The following is a 6,899-nucleotide window of genomic DNA, read 5'->3' on the forward strand; positions in this document are numbered from 1 at the left end:
TTCCCAGGCACAGAGAAGGTGCTAGCAGGGAATTCTCTGCCTGCCTTTCCCCAGTGCTCTGCAAGCTCTCCAGGACAACATAAAATCTGGGGCTCTGTGTTTTCTTTCGTTCCTAACAAGAGTTACTGTTTTCTGCACAAAAGCGATTCTGCGAAGCAATGTGAACACTTCTGCTTCCCAGGCACAGAGAAGGTGCTAGCAGGGAATTCTCTTCCTGCCTTTCCCCAGTGCTCTGCAAGCTCTAGAGGACAACATAAAATCTGGGGCTCTGTGCTTTCTTTTGTTCTGAACAAGTGTTACTGATTTCTGCACAAAAGCGATTCTGCGAAGCAATGTGAACACTTCTGCTTCCCAGGCACAGAGAAGGTGCTAGCAGGGAATTCTCTGCCTGCCTTTCCCCAGTGCTCTGCAAGCTCTAGAGGACAACATAAAATCTGGGGCTCTGTGCTTTCTTTTGTTCTGAACAAGTGTTACTGTTTTCTGCACAAAAGCGATTCTGCGAAGCAATGTGAACACTTCTGCTTCCCAGGCACAGAGAAGGTGCTAGCAGGGAATTCTCTGCCTGCCTTTCCCCAGTGCTCTGCAAGCTCTCCAGGACAACATAAAATCTGGGGCTCTGTGCTTTCTTTTGTTCTGAAAAAGTGTTACTATTTTCTGCACAAAAGCGATTCTGCGAAGCAATGTGAACACTTTTGCTTCCCAGGCACAGAGAAGGTGCTAGCAGGGAATTCTCTGCCTGCCTTTCCCCAGTGCTCTGCAAGCTCTCCAGGACAGCATAAAATCTGGGGCTCTGTGCTTTCTTTTGTTCTGAACAAGTGTTACTGTTTTCTGCACAAAAGCGATTCTGCGAAGCAATGTGAACAGGCACAGAGAAGGTGCTAGCAGGGAATTCTCTGCCTGCCTTTCCCCAGTGCTCTGCAAGCTCTCCAGGACAGCATAAAATCTGGGGCTCTGTGCTTTCTTTTGTTCTGAACAAGTGTTACTGTTTTCTGCACAAAAGCGATTCTGCGAAGCAATGTGAACACTTCTGCTTCCCAGGCACAGAGAAGGTGCTAGCAGGGAATTCTCTGCCTGCTTTTCCCCAGTGCTCTGCAAGCTCTCCAGGACAACATAAAATCTGGGGCTCTGTGCTTTCTTTCGTTCTGAACAAGTGTTAGTGTTTTCTGCACAAAAGCGATTCTGCGAAGCAATGTGAACACTTTTGCTTCCCAGGCACAGAGAAGGTGCTAGCAGGGAATTCTCTGCCTGCCTTTCCCCAGTGCTCTGCAAGCTCTCCAGGACAGCATAAAATCTGGGGCTCTGTGCTTTCTTTCGTTCTGAACAAGTGTTACTGTTTTCTGCACAAAAGCGATTCTGCGAAGCAATGTGAACAGGCACAGAGAAGGTGCTAGCAGGGAATTCTCTGCCTGCCTTTCCCCAGTGCTCTGCAAGCTCTCCAGGACAACAGCAAATCTGGGGCTCTGTGCTTTCTTTCGTTCTGAACAAGTGTTACTGTTTTCTGCACAAAAGTGATTCTGCGAAGCAATGTGAACACTTCTGCTTCCCAGGCACAGAGAAGGTGCTAGCAGGGAATTCTCTGCCTGCCTTTCCCCAGTGCTCTGCAAGCTCTCCAGGACAGCATAAAATCTGGGGCTCTGTGCTGTCTTTCGTTCTGAACAAGTGTTACTGTTTTCTGCACAAAAGCGATTCTGCGAAGCAATGTGAACACTTCTGCTTCCCAGGCACAGAGAAGGTGCTAGCAGGGAATTCTCTGCCTGCCTTTCCCCAGTGCTCTGCAAGCTCTCCAGGACAACATAAAATCTGGGGCTCTGTGTTTTCTTTCGTTCCTAACAAGAGTTACTGTTTTCTGCACAAAAGCGATTCTGCGAAGCAATGTGAACACTTCTGCTTCCCAGGCACAGAGAAGGTGCTAGCAGGGAATTCTCTTCCTGCCTTTCCCCAGTGCTCTGCAAGCTCTAGAGGACAACATAAAATCTGGGGCTCTGTGCTTTCTTTTGTTCTGAACAAGTGTTACTGATTTCTGCACAAAAGCGATTCTGCGAAGCAATGTGAACACTTCTGCTTCCCAGGCACAGAGAAGGTGCTAGCAGGGAATTCTCTGCCTGCCTTTCCCCAGTGCTCTGCAAGCTCTCCAGGACAACATAAAATCTGGGGCTCTGTGCTTTCTTTTGTTCTGAACAAGTGTTACTGTTTTCTGCACAAAAGCGATTCTGCGAAGCAATGTGAACAGGCACAGAGAAGGTGCTAGCAGGGAATTCTCTGCCTGCCTTTCCCCAGTGCTCTGCAAGCTCTCCAGGACAGCATAAAATCTGGGGCTCTGTGCTTTCTTTTGTTCTGAACAAGTGTTACTGTTTTCTGCACAAAAGCGATTCTGCGAAGCAATGTGAACACTTCTGCTTCCCAGGCACAGAGAAGGTGCTAGCAGGGAATTCTCTGCCTGCTTTTCCCCAGTGCTCTGCAAGCTCTCCAGGACAGCATAAAATCTGGGGCTCTGTGCTTTCTTTCGTTCTGAACAAGTGTTAGTGTTTTCTGCACAAAAGCGATTCTGCGAAGCAATGTGAACACTTTTGCTTCCCAGGCACAGAGAAGGTGCTAGCAGGGAATTCTCTGCCTGCCTTTCCCCAGTGCTCTGCAAGCTCTCCAGGACAGCATAAAATCTGGGGCTCTGTGCTTTCTTTCGTTCTGAACAAGTGTTACTGTTTTCTGCACAAAAGCGATTCTGCGAAGCAATGTGAACACTTCTGCTTCCCAGGCACAGAGAAGGTGCTAGCAGGGAATTCTCTGCCTGCCTTTCCCCAGTGCTCTGCAAGCTCTCCAGGACAGCATAAAATCTGGGGCTCTGTGCTTTCTTTCGTTCTGAACAAGTGTTACTGTTTTCTGCACAAAAGCGATTCTGCGAAGCAATGTGAACACTTCTGCTTCCCAGGCACAGAGAAGGTGCTAGCAGGGAATTCTCTGCCTGCCTTTCCCCAGTGCTCTGCAAGCTCTCCAGGACAGCATAAAATCTGGGGCTCTGTGTTTTCTTTCGTTCTGAACAAGTGTTACTGTTTTCTGCACAAAAGTGATTCTGCGAAGCAATGTGAACACTTCTGCTTCCCAGGCACAGAGAAGGTGCTAGCAGGGAATTCTCTGCCTGCCTTTCCCCAGTGCTCTGCAAGCTCTCCAGGACAGCATAAAATCTGGGGCTCTGTGCTTTCTTTTGTTCTGAACAAGTGTTACTGTTTTCTGCACAAAAGCGATTCTGCGAAGCAATGTGAACACTTTTGCTTCCCAGGCACAGAGAAGGTGCTAGCAGGGAATTCTCTGCCTGCCTTTCCCCAGTGCTCTGCAAGCTCTAGAGGACAACATAAAATCTGGGGCTCTGTGCTTTCTTTTGTTCTGAACAAGTGTTACTGTTTTCTGCACAAAAGCGATTCTGCGAAGCAATGTGAACACTTTTGCTTCCCAGGCACAGAGAAGGTGCTAGCAGGGAATTCTCTGCCTGCCTTTCCCCAGTGCTCTGCAAGCTCTAGAGGACAACATAAAATCTGGGGCTCTGTGCTTTCTTTCGTTCTGAACAAGTGTTAGTGTTTTCTGCACAAAAGCGATTCTGCGAAGCAATGTGAACACTTTTGCTTCCCAGGCACAGAGAAGGTGCTAGCAGGGAATTCTCTGCCTGCCTTTCCCCAGTGCTCTGCAAGCTCTCCAGTACAGCATAAAATCTGGGACTCTTTGCTTTCTTTTGTTCTGAACAAGTGTTAGTGTTTTCTGCACAAAAGCGATTCTGCGAAGCAATGTGAACAGGCACAGAGAAGGTGCTAGCAGGGAATTCTCTGCCTGCCTTTCCCCAGTGCTCTGCAAGCTCTCCAGGACAACAGCAAATCTGGGGCTCTGTGCTTTCTTTCGTTCTGAACAAGTGTTACTGTTTTCTGCACAAAAGCGATTCTGCGAAGCAATGAGAACACTTCTGCTTCCCAGGCACAGAGAAGGTGCTAGCAGGGAATTCTCTGCCTGCCTTTCCCCAGTGCTCTGCAAGCTCTCCAGGACAACATAAAATCTGGGGCTCTCTGTTTTCTTTCGTTCCTAACAAGAGTTACTGTTTTCTGCACAAAAGTGATTCTGCGAAGCAATGTGAACACTTCTGCTTCCCAGGCACAGAGAAGGTGCTAGCAGGGAATTCTCTGCCTGCCTTTCCACAGTGCTCTGCAAGCTCTCCGGGACAACATAAAATCTGGGGCTCTGTGCTTTCTTTCGTTCTGAACAAGTGTTAGTGTTTTCTGCACAAAAGCGATTCTGCGAAGCAATGTGAACAGGCACAGAGAAGGTGCTAGCAGGGAATTCTCTGCCTGCTTTTCCCCAGTGCTCTGCAAGCTCTCCAGGACAGCATAAAATCTGGGGCTCTGTGCTTTCTTTCGTTCTGAACAAGTGTTAGTGTTTTCTGCACAAAAGCGATTCTGCGAAGCAATGTGAACACTTTTGCTTCCCAGGCACAGAGAAGGTGCTAGCAGGGAATTCTCTGCCTGCTTTTCCCCAGTGCTCTGCAAGCTCTCCAGCACAGCATAAAATCTGCGGCTCTGTGCTTTCTTTCGTTCTGAACAAGTGTTAGTGTTTTCTGCACAAAAGCGATTCTGCGAAGCAATGTGAACACTTTTGCTTCCCAGGCACAGAGAAGGTGCTAGCAGGGAATTCTCTGCCTGCCTTTCCCCAGTGCTCTGCAAGCTCTCCAGGACAGCATAAAATCTGGGGCTCTGTGCTTTCTTTCGTTCTGAACAAGTGTTACTGTTTTCTGCACAAAAGTGATTCTGCGAAGCAATGTGAACACTTCTGCTTCCCAGGCACAGAGAAGGTGCTAGCAGGGAATTCTCTGCCTGCCTTTCCCCAGTGCTCTGCAATCGCTCCAGGACAGCATAAAATCTGGGGCTCTGTGCTTTCTTTCGTTCTGAACAAGTGTTACTGTTTTCTGCACAAAAGCGATTCTGCGAAGCAATGTGAACACTTCTGCTTCCCAGGCACAGAGAAGGTGCTAGCAGGGAATTCTCTGCCTGCCTTTCCCCAGTGCTCTGCAAGCTCACCAGGACAGCATAAAATCTGGGGCTCTGTGCTTTCTTTCGTTCTGAACAAGTGTTACTGTTTTCTGCAGAAAAGCGATTCTGCGAAGTAATGTGAACAGGCACAGAGAAGGTGCTAGCAGGGAATTCTCTGCCTGCCTTTCCCCAGTGCTCTGCAAGCTCTCCAGGACAGCATAAAATCTGGGGCTCTGTGCTTTCTTTTGTTCTGAACAAGTGTTACTGTTTTCTGCACAAAAGCGATTCTGCGAAGCAATGTGAACACTTCTGCTTCCCAGGCACAGAGAAGGTGCTAGCAGGGAATTCTCTGCCTGCTTTTCCCCAGTGCTCTGCAAGCTCTCCAGCACAGCATAAAATCTGGGGCTCTGTGCTTTCTTTCGTTCTGAACAAGTGTTAGTGTTTTCTGCACAAAAGCGATTCTGCGAAGCAATGTGAACACTTTTGCTTCCCAGGCACAGAGAAGGTGCTAGCAGGGAATTCTCTGCCTGCCTTTCCCCAGTGCTCTGCAAGCTCTCCAGGACAACATAAAATCTGGGGCTCTGTGCTTTCTTTTGTTCTGAACAAGTGTTACTGTTTTCTGCACAAAAGCGATTCTGCGAAGCAATGTGAACAGGCACAGAGAAGGTGCTAGCAGGGAATTCTCTGCCTGCTTTTCCCCAGTGCTCTGCAAGCTCTCCAGGACAGCATAAAATCTGGGGCTCTGTGCTTTCTTTCGTTCTGAACAAGTGTTAGTGTTTTCTGCACAAAAGCGATTCTGCGAAGCAATGTGAACACTTTTGCTTCCCAGGCACAGAGAAGGTGCTAGCAGGGAATTCTCTGCCTGCCTTTCCCCAGTGCTCTGCAAGCTCTCCAGGACAGCATAAAATCTGGGGCTCTGTGCTTTCTTTCGTTCTGAACAAGTGTTACTGTTTTCTGCACAAAAGTGATTCTGCGAAGCAATGTGAACACTTCTGCTTCCCAGGCACAGAGAAGGTGCTAGCAGGGAATTCTCTGCCTGCCTTTCCCCAGTGCTCTGCAAGCTCTCCAGGACAGCATAAAATCTGGGGCTCTGTGCTTTCTTTCGTTCTGAACAAGTGTTACTGTTTTCTGCACAAAAGCGATTCTGCAAAGCAATGTGAACACTTCTGCTTCCCAGGCACAGAGAAGGTGCTAGCAGGGAATTCTCTGCCTGCCTTTCCCCAGTGCTCTGCAAGCTCTCCAGGACAGCATAAAATCTGGGGCTCTGTGCTTTCTTTTGTTCTGAACAAGTGTTAGTGTTTTCTGCACAAAAGCGATTCTGCGAAGCAATGTGAACACTTTTGCTTCCCAGGCACAGAGAAGGTGCTAGCAGGGAATTCTCTGCCTGCCTTTCCCCAGTGCTCTGCAAGCTCTAGAGGACAACATAAAATCTGGGACTCTGTGCTTTCTTTTGTTCTGAACAAGTGTTACTGTTTTCTGCACAAAAGCGATTCTGCGAAGCAATGTGAACACTTCTGCTTCCCAGGCACAGAGAAGGTGCTAGCAGGGAATTCTCTGCCTGCCTTTCCCCAGTGCTCTGCAAGCTCTAGAGGACAACATAAAATCTGGGGCTCTGTGCTTTCTTTCGTTCTGAACAAGTGTTAGTGTTTTCTGCACAAAAGCGATTCTGCGAAGCAATGTGAACACTTTTGCTTCCCAGGCACAGAGAAGGTGCTAGCAGGGAATTCTCTGCCTGCCTTTCCCCAGTGCTCTGCAAGCTCTCCAGTACAGCATAAAATCTGGGACTCTTTGCTTTCTTTTGTTCTGAACAAGTGTTAGTGTTTTCTGCACAAAAGCGATTCTGCGAAGCAATGTGAACAGGCACAGAGAAGGTGCTAGCAGGGAATTCTCTGCCTG

This window comes from Strix uralensis, chromosome 34, assembly GCF_047716275.1.
Source record: "Strix uralensis isolate ZFMK-TIS-50842 chromosome 34, bStrUra1, whole genome shotgun sequence".
Taxonomy (NCBI): Eukaryota; Metazoa; Chordata; class Aves; order Strigiformes; family Strigidae; genus Strix; species Strix uralensis.